The sequence below is a fragment of the Phocoena sinus genome, chromosome 11, assembly GCF_008692025.1.
Source record: "Phocoena sinus isolate mPhoSin1 chromosome 11, mPhoSin1.pri, whole genome shotgun sequence".
In the NCBI taxonomy this organism is placed as follows: Eukaryota; Metazoa; Chordata; class Mammalia; order Artiodactyla; family Phocoenidae; genus Phocoena; species Phocoena sinus.
In genome coordinates this window covers 49729680-49744267 of record NC_045773.1, presented here as the reverse complement: position 1 = coordinate 49744267, position 14588 = coordinate 49729680, and positions in this window count along the sequence as shown.

Here is a 14588-nt window from a genome sequence, read left to right as displayed (position 1 = left end):
CTCTTGTAGACAGCATATATATGGGTCTCATTTTTGTATCCATTCAGCCAGTCTGTGTCTTTTGATCAGAGTATTTAATCCATTTACATTTAAGGTAATTATCGATACATATATTCCTACTCCCATTTTCATAATTGTTTTGTGTTTGTAGGTCTTTTCCTTCTCTTGTGTTTCTTGCCTAGAGAAGTTACTTTAGCATTTGTTATAAAGCTGGTTTGGTCGTGCTGAACTCTGTCAGCTTTTGCTTGTCTGTAAAGGTTTTAATTTCTCCATCAAATCTGAATGAGATCCTTGCCGGGTATAGTAATCTTGGTTGTAGGTTTTTCTCCTTCAACACTTTAAATATGTCCTGCCACTCCCTTCTGGCTTGCAGAGATTCTGCTGAAAGATCAACTGTTAACCTTATGGGGATTCCCTTCTGTGTTATTTGTTGTTTTTCCCTTGCTGCTTTTAATATGTTTTCTTTTCATTTAATTTTTGATAGTTTGATTAATATGTGTCTTGGAGTGTTTCTCCTTGGAATTATCCTGTATGTGACACTCTGTGCTTCATAGACTTGATTACCTATTTCTTTTCCCATATTAGGGAAATTTTCAACTATAATCTCTTGATATATTTTCTCAGTCCCTTTCTTTTTCTCTTCTTCTGGAAACCCTATAATTCGAACGTTGGTGCGTTTAATGTTGTTCCAGAGCTCTCTGAGACTGTCCTCAGTTCTTTTCATTCTTTTTTCTTTATTCTGTTCTGCAGTAGTTATTTCCACTATTTTATCTTCCAGGTCACTTATCCGTTCTTCTGCCTCAGTTTTTCTGCTATTGATCCCTTCTAGAGTATTTTTAATTTCATTTATTGTTTTGTTCATCATTGCTTGTTTCCTCTTTAGTTCTTCTAGCTACTTGTTAAATGTTTCCTGCATTTTCTCTATTCTGTTTCCAAGATTTTGGATAATCTTACTATCTTTATTCTGAATTCTTTTTCAGGTAGACTGCCTATTTCCTCTTCGTTAGGTCTGGTGGGTTTTTATCTTGCTCCTTCATCCGCTGTGTGTTTTTCTGTCTTCTCATTTTGCTTATCTTACTGTGTTTGGGGTCTCCTTTTTGCAGGCAGCAGGTTCTTAGTTCCCGTTGTTTTTGGTGTCAGCCCCCAGTGGCTAAGGTTGGTTCAGTGGGTTGTGTAGGCTTCCTGGTGGAGGGGACTAGTGCCTTTGTTCTGGTGGATGAAGCTGTATCTTGTCTTTCTGGTGGGCAGGTCCACGTCTGGTGGTGTGCTTTGGGGTGTCTGTGGCCTTATTATGATTTTAGGCAGCCTCTCTGCTAATGGGTGGGGTTGTGTTCCTGTCTTGCTAGTTGTTTGGCATAGGGTGTCCAGCACTGTAGCTTGCTGGTCGTTGAGTGAAGCTGGGTGCTGGTGTTGAGATGGAGATCTCTGGGAGATTTTCGCCATTTGATAATACGTGGAGCTGGGAGGTCTCTTGTGGACCAGTGTCCTGAAGTTGGCTTTCCCACGTCAGAGGCACTGCACTGACTCCTGGCTGCAGCACCAAGAGCCTTTCATCCACGCGGCTCTGAATAAAAGGGAGAAAAATTAAGTAGGGAGAGAGAGGGAGAGAGAGAGAGAGAGAGAGAGAGAGAGAGAAACACGATAAAATAAACTAAAGTAAGATAAAATAAAATAAAGTTATTAAAATATAAAATAGGGTTTCCCTGGTCGTGCGGTGGTTGAGAGTCCACCTGCCGATGCAGGGGACGTGGGTTCGTGCCCCGGTCCGGGAGGATCCCACATGGCGCGGAGTGGCTGGGCCCGTGGGCCATGGCCGCTGGACCTGCGCTTCCGGAGCCTGTGCTCTGCAGCAGGAGAGGCCACGACAGTGAGAGGCCCGCATACCGCAAATAAATAAATAATTATTAAGAAAAAAAATTTTTTATGTAAAACAAACAAAAGAAGACGGATGGACAGAACTCTAGGACAAATGGTGAAAGCAAAGTTATACAGACAAAATCTCACACAGAAGCATACACATACACACTCACAAAAAGAGGAAAAGGGGAAAAAATCATATATGTTGCTCTCAAAGTCCATCTCCTCAATTTGGGATGATTTGTTGTCTCTTCAGGTATTCCACAGATGCTGGGTACATCAAGTTGATTGTGGAGATTTAATTCGCTCCTGAGGCTCCTGGGAGAAATTTCCCTTTCTCTTCTTTGATTGCACAGCTCCCGGGGTTCAGCTTTGGATTTGGCCCCACCTCTGCGTGTAGGTCGCCGGAGGGTATCTGTTCTTCGCTCAGACAGGACGGGGTTAAAGGAGCAGCTAATTCGGGGGCTCTGGCTCACTCAGGCTGGGGGCAGGGAGGGGCACGGAGTGCGGGGCTTGCCTACGGCGGCAGCGGCTAGCATTGCACCAGCCTGACTCGCGCCGTGCATTCTCCCGGGGAAGTTGTCCCTGGATCACGGGACCCTGGCAGTGGTGGGCTGCACAGGCTCCCCGTAAGGTGGGTGTGGATAGTGACCTGTGCTCGCACACAGGCTTCTTGGTGGCGGCAGCAGCAGTCTTAGCGTCTCATGCACGTCTCTGGGGTCCGCGCTTTTAGCAGCGGCTCGCGCCCGTCTCTGGAGCTCCTTTAAGCAGCGCTCTTAATTCCCTTTCCACGCCCACCAGGAAACAAAGAGGGAAGAAAAAGTCTCTTGCCTCTTTGGCACGTCCAGACCTTTTCCCGGACTCCCTCCCGGCCAGCCGTGGTGCACTAATCCGTTCAGGCTGTGTTCTCGCTGCCCACCCTAGTCCTCTCCCGGTGCTCCAACCGAAGCCAGAGCCTCAGCTCCCAGCCCCGCCCACCCCGGCGGGTGAGCAGACAAGCCTCTCGTACTGGTGAGTGCTGGTCGGCACTGATCCTCTGTGCGGGAGTCTCTCTGCTTTGCTCTCCGCACCCCTGTTTGTGTGCTCTCCCCTGCGGCTCCGAAGTTTCCCCCCTCCGCCACCCGCAGTCTCTGCCCGCGAAGGGGCTTCCTAGTGTCTGGAAACCTTTCCTCCTTCACAGCTCCCTCCCACTGGTGCGTTCTCGTCCCTATTCCTTTGTCACCGTTTATTCTTTTTTCTTTTGCCCTACCCAGGTACGTGGGGAGTTTCTTGCCTTTTGGGAGGTCTGAGGTCTTCTGCCAGCGTTCAGTGGGTGTTCTGTGGGAGTTGTTCCATGTGTATATGTATTTCTGATGTATCTGTGGAGAGGAAGGGTCATCTCCGCGTCCTACTCTTCCGCCATCTTCCCCCTCTCCTGGGAAGGAATTTATTAATGAAGACAAATGAGATGGGATTTGCTTATACAGATCCAATGTCTCCCTAACATCAGAAACCTTCAGTTCATTCCACTTGTACATCACCTTCATTTACACTCAGGACAGGTAGTAAAGCCCTCTATAGAAAAAAGCTTATTGCAGTAATTATATACTGAATCATAGACATTAGTCTGCAGGCTACAAAATTAGAATCTTATTGACTTGTATTTTCTTCCTTGGAAAAAAAACAAGCAATTAGAATGGAATTGTACATGTGTGTGTGTTCATCAGCCAAAGACCTTGCAACAGGTAGGGGGTGAATACACCTGGGAAGGGTGCCAACTGTGGTTTCTGTGCCCAGGTATTCAAGTATGCATAAGAAACTAATTTAGACCGGAAGTATCACAACCGACGTTCAGTGGTGAAGCCACATCGTTTATCTCTGTGAATTGTTGTTGACAGTGTCCAGGATTCTGGATCTAGCTGCTCTTACTTTTGCCACTTGGCCTCATGTAACCCTTGCACTTCATAACCAGCTGCCTGATTCCTCAACTGCTCTTTTAAGCAAGAAAGATAATATTCACCTCCTCTCCCCTACAAGAGGAAAGGACCTTCATTTTGGTACCAGCTTATCTCAACATCAATTTCCTGTTGGTTTCTCAGTGCACTGACCTGAGTTTCTCTGCTCTTTATCCAGTACCATTCATTCTGTTGAGCATTCTTATTCCTGATTGAAAGACTGTAGCTGTGGTAACCAAGGGCAGTCAAGTTTGAACTTCTAACACAAACACCCACTGGTACAAGCCTGCTCCACACACCCCTTCTCTGGCGTCCCCTGCCCCACTCCCTTTTCCAACTTTCCTATTTCCATCAAAGGATCTTCCATTCCTTTGTTTGCATACATTACAAACAGTAGAATTGGAGGATTAAACACTCTAGAACAGGAAGAGACATTGGAAAACACCTGCATTCTACGTTGGAAACTGATTTTGTTTTGACTGCAAAATTCCTTCGGTTGGTACTGGTTGTTGAGAACCTAGTTGATAAGGTTAATGAGGCCTCATTTGTACCCAGTTGGAAAGCTCCATGATTGATTAACGATGTCCAGTTCAGTCACGGGACTACAGTATGAGGTCGACTGTACTAGGAATGACACACTCTGGTTATAGTCCATTGGCCTTCTTTTTATCAGTTCAAGGTTCTAAAGTTCTAAGAGTTTAAATAACTGGCTTTCTAACACACAGCTAGTGGATCTCACTGCTGGAGAGAGAAACCAGATATTCTGAGTCCTAGGAACACAGTGTCCAGGTATCTAAGGAACTCTAATTCTAAGAGTCACATTATCTTTACTTCCTCCATACTGTAGCAAATCACATTCACAATGCCTTCAAACTTTCCCTTCTTTAGTTTTATCCTTTCCAGCCCTTGAGTATAGTCTTTTCTTCTCACACAAACATTATGTCAAGCTCCTGGTAATTGTTTTTTTTTTTTTGTCTTTCACTGACTGCTGCTCCAATCAATCCTGTTCTTAGCACTAGATAACTCTCTCTAATATACTATTATCATAATCTTAATCTCTAGCTTTAAAAACAACCAACAACATAAATATTTCAAAGATAAAATTAATCCCTCCAACTACATTTTAAACTTTTTTATGATGTCAGACTATCACTTGGGAAAATGTATCTCCTACTGTGATCCAATAGGTAACATATTCACCGGCTAGTTTGGTTTTGTCATATGTCTGAAGATGGCTTCATAATTTCTACCCAAGTAAATCCTTCACCTGTTTTCTCTACCCAATTGTTGTCAACTGCTCCTATACCTCTTTCCAGTAGCTCTTTCCTACCTCACAATACAAACATCCACACACATAGATTCACAGTTTACTTTTACCCAACAGAAATCTCACCAGTGCTACAGGGGTCAGCTGAAATAACTCAAAGCCCAAAGCATTACATGAGGACCTTGGCATATGAGGGGCCATAAAGAATGTTGTCTCAGATCTATACTGTACATAGTATGAAACCCAATAAATATTTTTCTGATAACGATGTCAATATAAAAAATTGTAGTTACTCAGTTTGGCCATAATTTTATTAGCTTGAAGTGTATCTACATACTGATTTTTCTCCCAAAATAGACCCTTTAGAATCCCTAGACAGTTCTTTTCATTACTTTTCTGAAATTGATCAATTTCATCCCTGGCTTATTTGACAGTCGACAATGCAACTGAATTGCTTTTCAACAAGTAAATGGGTTCCCACTCCTTTTCCTAGTTGAAAGAAAATACTTATTTGCAGCACAAATAAACAACACACCTGTCCATTTCTACAATACAAAAATTATTTGAAGAATTCACTCAACTGGAAAATATATTGGGGTAAGAAACTACACACAAGTCAAGAAAGACGTTAGGGTAAAAAAGAAATCTAACAGTGTCTGTATCTATTTATTCCTTGTATGGGGGACAGCTGTGGTGCCAAAAATTCCAGTTATTTTGGGCATCTCTTCACCATAATCCTGGGTGGGGTGAGGTTAGGGGGAATGGAGAAGGGGAGGAAAAAATCTAAACAGATATACTATGATTTTTTTTTCTTTTAATGTTATTTGGTATCTTTAAATTTTTTGATTAATTTTTTTAAAATTAGAGAATACTGTTAGTTAATAATGGTTAAGTTCTAGATACATGTAATCCCACAGATTCCTATAGTTTATCTGTATCCCCTAAAGATCATGCACGATGTCACTTTCAGCCTTTAGGAAGCATATTTTTGCATATGCTTCCATGGGTCCTATCATGGAATCTGCCTCATTGCCTTCTACTCTGTGGTCAGCTCATAGTGCTCTCTTCTGAGGAGACCATTCTACTGAGGTGGCTTTCTGGGATATAGCCCTCTGCCCGTGGTCACCTTGTTCTCTGTGCCTAGCAAGATCAACTGTAGGTTTTTATTTTTCTGAGAGTTCTATGTTTTACTCTAGAATCCAGCTCTCTATGATCTACTTGCTATTACCCCAAGAGTTACCCTCCTGAGGTGATTTTTGAGTTCTTTTCTTCTATGGCAGACATAGGTTTGGAAATGAGTTATCAGTTTAGGAATTCCAACTTTAGGACTCTATTTATGTTTTCAAAATGGACACTGCTTTACGTGATCATCATCAAAATAATGCATGGTCTTTAAACAAACAAATAAAATGCAATAAGTAGGACATGAAGTATGAAGTGAAAATGTATCTTTCCAACTCATCATCTTCTGTAAACAATTATTTAGAATTAACCACTGTTAACAAGTTGACTGATATACCTTAAGATATTAAAAATGCATGTATGTGTATGCATATACATATGCATATACATATATATGAACATATATGTATAATATATATTCATATTAATATATTTAAAGTCTAATCATGTAGCAACATATATAAGCATAGTCTTTTGGAAATGTCTTCCTTTGTTTAACTCTAAATATCTTTAATTTAAATTTTAATATTTATATGCCAGTATATACAGATCTACACTTCTTTCTTTTTTTTTTAACTGCAACAGGTTATATGAATGTACCATGATTTATTTTATTTTATTTTTATTTTTTTTTTTGCGGTACGTGGGCCTCTCACTGTTGTGGCCTCTCCCGTTGCGGAGCACAGGCTCTAGACACGCAGGCTCAGTGGCCATGGCTTACGGGCCCAGCCGCTCCACAGCATGTGGGATCTTCCCAGACCAGGGCATGAACCCGTGTCCCCTGCATCGGCAGGCGAACTCTCAACCACTGCGCCACCAGGGAAGCCCTATTTTATTTTTCATCTTAGTAAAAATTACCTACCCTTCTCCTCAGAACACACACAAGCAACAAGAGAGTGGAGTGAAATATTGAAAGTGTTGAAAGAAAAGAATCCACCAAGTATAAAAATAGTCTACAATTACAAAAATTTTGAAATACTATTGAGGATATAGTCATAGGCATATGAAAGATGAAATGTAAGAACACACTGTATACACCATGCCATGCTAATACATTTGAAAATCAAGATGAAATGCCTTGATTTTAGGAGATTCCATATCTGAGATGTCAGATTCATGCTGTGCATGTCTCTATAATGTTATTTCATTAAAATACACATACTTTATTTACAAAGATAAATTTCATATGGACATCTGTTTCCTGGATAATTTTTTATAAATGAGTAAGAAAAAAAAAACACATTGCTTTAAAACGTCCCTTCTGAAATAGGTAATGCATTACAGGAAACACATTTGAATTTTTAGAAAATAAAGATTATTGCTGAAATTATGAATCTTAAGAAATTTAAAAGTCATCTTTCTTTGCTGGTCCTTAGTGATAAGAGTTCCAATTGATTCTATTTATTTACTCAAGAAGTACACACGGCTGGGATACACAAATAGAATCTACTGGAAACAACAGGAGATGTTGGATTCATGCTGTGCGTGTCTCTAAAATGTTATTTCATTAAAATACACATACTTTATTTGCAAAGGTAAATTTGCAGTGATGATTAGTTGCAAATAAAGTCCTCAGCCCAGATAGTTTTATGGATGAAGTCTGTAACACCTTCAGAGAATGATAATTCCAAAGGCAACATTAAGTTCTAGAACATAGAAAAATGCCCGCTTTCCCATTAATATTATACAGCTAGCATAACCCTAAAATTAAATTAGATTAGAAAAATAGCCTAACAGGAAATGTGAAGATCAATCTCAACTAGAATATTCATATAAATAAGGTTTAACTGCATACTGTTAGTAAGTAGTATTTTGAAAGAAGTCAAAAGTTGATTGATATGGGCTTCCCTGGTGGCACAGTGGTTGAGAGTCCTCCTGCTGATGCAGGGGACATGGGTTCGTGCCCTGGTCCGGGAAGATCCCACATACCGTGAAGCGGCTGGGCCCGTGAGCCGTGGCCACTGGGCCTGCGTGTCCAGAACCTGTGCTCCGTAACAGGAGAGGCCACAACAATGAGAGGCCCGCGTACCGCAAAAAAAAAAAAAAAAAAAAAAGAAGTTGTTTGACATAAGAAAACCTAATATAACTCATTGTATTAAATTTTTTAAAAGGAATCCTCTCATTAGTTTTTTTAAAAGGACATTTGATAACATTTGACACACATTTTTGACAGAAAATCACTATAGCTGTTAAAAATACTCCTTCTGGTAATATCCCATCAAAATTTTTATCACATGTTGGCTCCTCTTTCATGTATTTTCCATCTTAAGTTACCTTATTGTAATGATCTAGTTACATCTTTGTCCTTAATACTGGATTGTATCTTATTTCTCTGTGTGTGTGTGTGTGTGTGTGTATAATTTTGTGTAGTATCCAATACATATCAAAAATGTAAATATGTGTTGAATGAGTGAATGAAAGAATTAAATGTATAGCTTCACCAGGCCATTTGCTTTTTGCACATCAACATGGTGCCATGTCAGGAAAGAATTTATGAGCCATCAGTTCATAATCACGTATGATGCCCATACTGTATGTCAGGCACGAAACTCTTTGAGGACACATATGAATAAATCATAGGCCTTGCCCTTGAGGAGCCCACAGTCTAAGAAAAGATAACAGGTCTGTAATGACATCCATAGTGGATTTGCTTCAAGAGGAAAATTATTTTCTATTACAACAGTCACTTGCACTAGCAGTGAAGTCCTGTCTTAATTTAAATCCTCAGCAGAATACCTATCACATAAATGACAACTTGAGGAAGTACTTCACTCTGGAGTGTATGCCCTAAGCCCAGTTCAGTGGATGATAGTGGATTGATTCTCACATCAAAAAGAACACAGAGCTATACATACTTAACCTTTGGAACCAGCTACTTCTGGAAAAATAATAAGCAAGTCTTAGGAGGGGAAAAGAGTTGCTTGAAATTCTGCAGTTTTTTTTAATCTTGTGAATCATGGGATATAAATCAATAAATAACAGTAACATCAAGAGGTGCAATTACATTTTCTATCCACTTAAAAACACTGGGAAGAAGTCCTTGGTTCCAACAGCTTTCTTCCTTTAAAGTAATAACAGACTAAACCTTTACTTCGGAACTAGGGCATGAGTCTGGGTCTGGGTTAGTGTCCTTTCACTGAGTTAGAAATAGTCTAACAAAAATAAATTGAAAAATAAGTCTATGTCAAGGGATTCTTTCCTCAAACTTTCTCAAATTAGAAACATGTACACCTTTAAAGCTATGTCTTAAATAGCTCCAAAAAGCGGATATTTGTGCAAAAATTTTAGACAGAGTTGGACTCCTAGAGGTCAACTGACTCATTTCTAGTGAGGAAAAAGTCGCTTACCTAAAGCAATGTGGCTAATTTTTTGGTATTATTGTATTATGATTCTGACCTAAGTACCAGAAACTCTGCTAAGAATTTAACTGAATATGGTAACAATATCAATAACTTTTTTTTCTTTCTGTAGTTAAGCAATTTCCTCCAAGCCAGAGGTATTTTATTTGCTCAGTTTAGAATAATTGGGTCCTTTCTCCTGATTGGTTTGATTAAAAAGGTAATGAGATTTACCCTCATGGAACAGGTCCCATCATACTGTTCAGTTTTAGGTGTAAAATAATATGCCTAAATATTCAAATGGAAAGTGTTCAAATGGAGGTGTGCTCAGAGTTCAACAATATATGTTTCCTTCTTTTTTAAAGAAATTGTTCTTTCGCTTAATACCTGGATTGTTAAACTGAGAGTTTTGATGGAGGGTTTGAAAGTAGTATAAATCCCGAGACCCATGGATCATAGGAACTAAGGAGAAAGGGAGGATTCGTCAGCAGATTAAGTGGAATGGGTTGGAATAATAAATAAACATAGGTAAAATTACATCAGTGACTGATGAAAACTTTGTCTAAATTATTGGAGATGAGATCAGGGCAGATACAACGGGAAATATGCTGCAGCGGCTGCAGGGCTTTTTATAGAGATACGATATTCAGGTGCACTGATTCTCTCTGACTCAAACCTTCTTTATCTCATTTACTGCTCTTTTTCAGCCATAATGAGCAACCAGACCTAGAATTTTTTAGGTTCATTCATCAAGCAGAGAGAATCCTAAATGGATGCTCGCTGGGTAAATGACCCCTTTAAAGAGCTATAAACAGATGATGGCAGCAACCTCACTCCAGTGGAGAGAGAAAGTGAGCACCAGTGTACCCTAGGCTTCCTCCTCCTCCCTGCCCCATGGATCAGTGGTTTTGGCTGGAGCAAACCATGTGACTCAGAAACTAGCTCGCTGTCCATGTCTCTCCTGCCTTTTGATTGTAAAATAAAATTCAGATACAGAAAACCAGACAAAACAAACAACTAGCTGGCTGAGTTATTATAAAGCCAACAATCTTCTACCAAACAGCACTGAGATCAAACCACAGAACCTTTGCAGGCTAATACAGAAGGTCCTTTCCTCCCTCCAAATGTAACCTTTCTCTTGATGTTCACTGCAGCCTTGCTTGTAACAGCATAATAAACAAACAAACATGCTAAAAGGGGAAATAATTCGTAAAGTAAGGTAAAGACATTCAGTGGAATACTATGCAGCAGTTATAAAGATTGAGGCTGAATCATTCATTAAATTGTTTATTTGTGAATGCACAGACACAGTCCTAGCTTCTGGGGATATGAGAGTGAACAAACTAAATAATACTCATGTCCTTTTAGAGGTGACATTTCAATGAGGGAGACAGACAATAACAGACAAACAAAATAGTAAGCAGCACAGCTGTAGTTAATGGGAATACTTTGAGAACAAGAGATGGAGAAAGATGTCGTCCACAGGGGCTTTTGGAGGCATGAACCTTTGAGCAGAGAGCAAAGTAAGTATGGGGAAGAAGATCCCAGTCAGAACAAAGAGCATGGTAAATGGAATTTTTGAACAAAAGCAAGGCTAGAGTGAAAGGATATCAGGAGATAAATTCAGTGGAAGAAAATTACAGATCCTGGAGGGGCTCAGAAGCTGTGGAAAGAAGTTTGGATTTTATTTTAATTGCATTGGGAAACCATTGGAGGATTTTGATCAAGGAAGTGACCATCAAATTTATGTGCCTAAAGATCATGTTGGCAGTGAGGAGGAGTAATATTTAGGGGGCCTCTTGCCTCAAGTTTGGAGAAAGATGATGGCAGAAAGAAAGTTCTGTTTAAAATTACATTGAAAGGTCTCCGAGACATATTGTAGGTTAAAAAAAAAGCAAAACATTCCTAATGTGCGATCTTAGTTATGTAAAAATAGCAAAATCAGTACTTTTAAACCACACAATATAAGCTGTGTATGTGTGACTGTGTGTAAGTGCTTATTTAGAAAGCTCTCAAGAGAATCATAGAAGGCAGCACAGCAAACAGAGAAGAGAAATAATTCTGGAAACAGAGTGGGTTTGGCTGTGGGTGGGGATGAACTACTTTTGAATGATTTATTTTTATTTTTGCAACAATAATGTATTCGTTTGTTGATTGCCTATCATATACGAATTATAAGAATGATACAGCTGAATCAAGCAGTTGGGATATTGCTAAAATAAAAATTATGAAGATTTTTAACTGCTACCTTCAAAAAGATAGATATTTTAGAGAATCGGTGATTCTAGAAGCGTGAACTAAATCTCATAATTTTACGTTTACAAATTTACTGTCAAATTATTTTACCACAATATTAATTTTGGAAAAATTAGATACACATTTACATGAAAGATGAGTAGGATGTTGAGAAGGTGTGAGAACGGGTACAGATTTATGACAGTTCATGCAGAAATTTTGATCTAGAACTGCTGATGGAGAATAAGCAGAGAGGAAAGCTACTTTTCAAAGTGCAGGATTTGGAACATTTTGTTGCAAAAATAAAAATAAATCATTCAGTCCTGACATGGAACCCACGCTCCTCTGTGTTCTGAGGAATTGATGCAGGACAGGTCACTTAATCTCTCTAAACTTCCATCTCCTCTCTGCTAAAATGTGGCTAATCATTTCTACCTTGTAAGTTTATGATAAGAATAGCAGAAGGAAGAGAGAGGAGGAGAGGGAGAGGGAGGGAGAGAGAGAGAGAGAGAATGTTATTTAAGATTACAACTGATATCAGCAGCTTCTACCACATAAGGGCGTATCATTTCTCTCTGGAGCAGGTAACCTTTTGTTTAGCAAAATAAAATGATGGGACATTTGGCTGTGGCAGTATCTTCCTCAAGGCATGGTAAGAAAGAAAGTTTGTGAAATAAAGAGGATTAAATTGCCCTGCAAAATAAATAAGAATTTCCAAGTTTCCAGGACTGGAGAGAAGCCCACTAGGAGGAGTAGGGTGGGGCCCCTGAGGGCTCTCAGCCAGGGAGAGTAACTCAGGGCCTTCTTTAAAAAGTGGCCTAATAATAACCAGTTTATAATCTATTTGCTGCTTCTATTGCCATGTGACACCCTAATTCCCATTATCCACAAATCTCAGTAAAGGACTGCTCCAGAAAAAAGCTTCTACTCTTGGGACTCAGGTGAATGAATGCTGGAAAGATGTCTCTTCTGGGGGATTAAATAGTAACCAACATGTAAGATTCCAGAAGAAACTTCAGAAAACTTATGAGTTTCCTATCACAGGTGCAATGAATTTGTCACCAGTGACAGTGTGTCTCCAGATGACATCCGGGTTGCATGGACGGGTTGAAATAATGCAGGGAAATACTGGTTCACACACTTTGTTAAATAAAGACCCTTTATTTAAGTCTTTAAAAACCACTTTGAGTTTATTTTTATGTATGGTGTGAGGTAGTGTTAATTTCCAAAATATACAAACAGCTCATGCAGCTCAATAACAAAAAGAAAAAAAAACAAAAACAAGCAACCCACTCATAATCCTAGTTTAGCCAACAGCGTCAACACCAGATGTTGCCACTGGGCAGGGTACAGAACTCTCTAAGGCCTCCGTTTCCTTATCTCTAAAATCTCGAGAGTAATGTTAACTTAGATATCTCTGTTTTTGCAAGAATTTAAAAGCTAACATACATAAAGTGCCTAGAACCATGCCTTGAATGTTGAAGAAAGCAATCACTATTATTTTTATTAAATATTTATTTCCTAACCCATGCACATATGGTCACCTTATCTTTGATAAAGGAGGCAAGAATATACAGTGGAGAAAAGACAGCCTCTTCAATAAGTGGTGCTGGGAATACTGGACAGCTACATGTAAAAGAATGAAATTAGAACACTCCCTAACACCATACACAAAAATAAACTCAAAATGGATTAGAGACCTAAATGTAAGGCCAGACACTATAAAACTCTTAGAGGAAAACATAGGCAGAACACTCTATGACATAAATCACAGCAAGATCCTTTTTGACCCACGTCCTAGAGAAATGGAAATAAAAACAATAATAAACAAATGGGATCTAATGAAGCTTAAAAGCTTTTGCACAGCAAAGGAAACCATAAACAAGATGAAAAGACAACCCTTAGATGGGAGAAAGTATTTGCAAATGAAGCAACTGACAAAGGATTAATCTGCAAAATATACAAGCAGCTCATGCAGCTCAATGTCAAAAAAAAAACAACCCAATCCAAAAATGGGCAGAAGACCTAAATAGACATTTCTCCAAAGAAGATGTACAGATTGCCAACAAACACATGAAAGGATGCTCAACATCACTAATCATTAGAGAAATGCAAATCAAAACTACAATGAGGTATCACCTCACACCGGTCAGAATAGCTATCATCAAAAAACCTAAACAGTAAATGCTGGAGAGAGTGTGGAGAAAAGGGAACCCTCTTGCACTGTTGGTGGGAATGTAAATTGATACAGCCACTATGGAGAGCAGTATGGAGGTGCCTTAAAAAATTGAAAATAGAACTGCCATACGACCCAGCAATCCCACTACTGGGCATATACCCTGAGAAAACCGTAAATCAAAAAGAGTCATGTACCAAAATGTTCATTGCAGCTCTATTTACAATAGCCAGGGCATGGAAGCAACCTAAGTGTCCATCGAGAGATGAATGGATAAAGAAGATGTGGCACATATATACAATGGAATATTACTCAGCCATAAAAAGAAACAAAATTGAGTTATTTGTAGTGAGGTGGGTGGACCTAGAGACTGTCATACAGAGTGAAGTCAGAAAGAGAAAAACAAATACCGTATGCTAACACATATATATGCAATCTAAAAAAAAAAAAAGGCTCTGAAGAACCTAGGCGCAGGACAGGAATAAAGACGCAGATGGAGAGAATGGACTTGAGGATGCGGGGAGGGGGAAGGGTAAGCTGGGACGAAGTGAGAGAGTGGCATGGACATATATACACTACCAAATGTAAAACAGATAGCT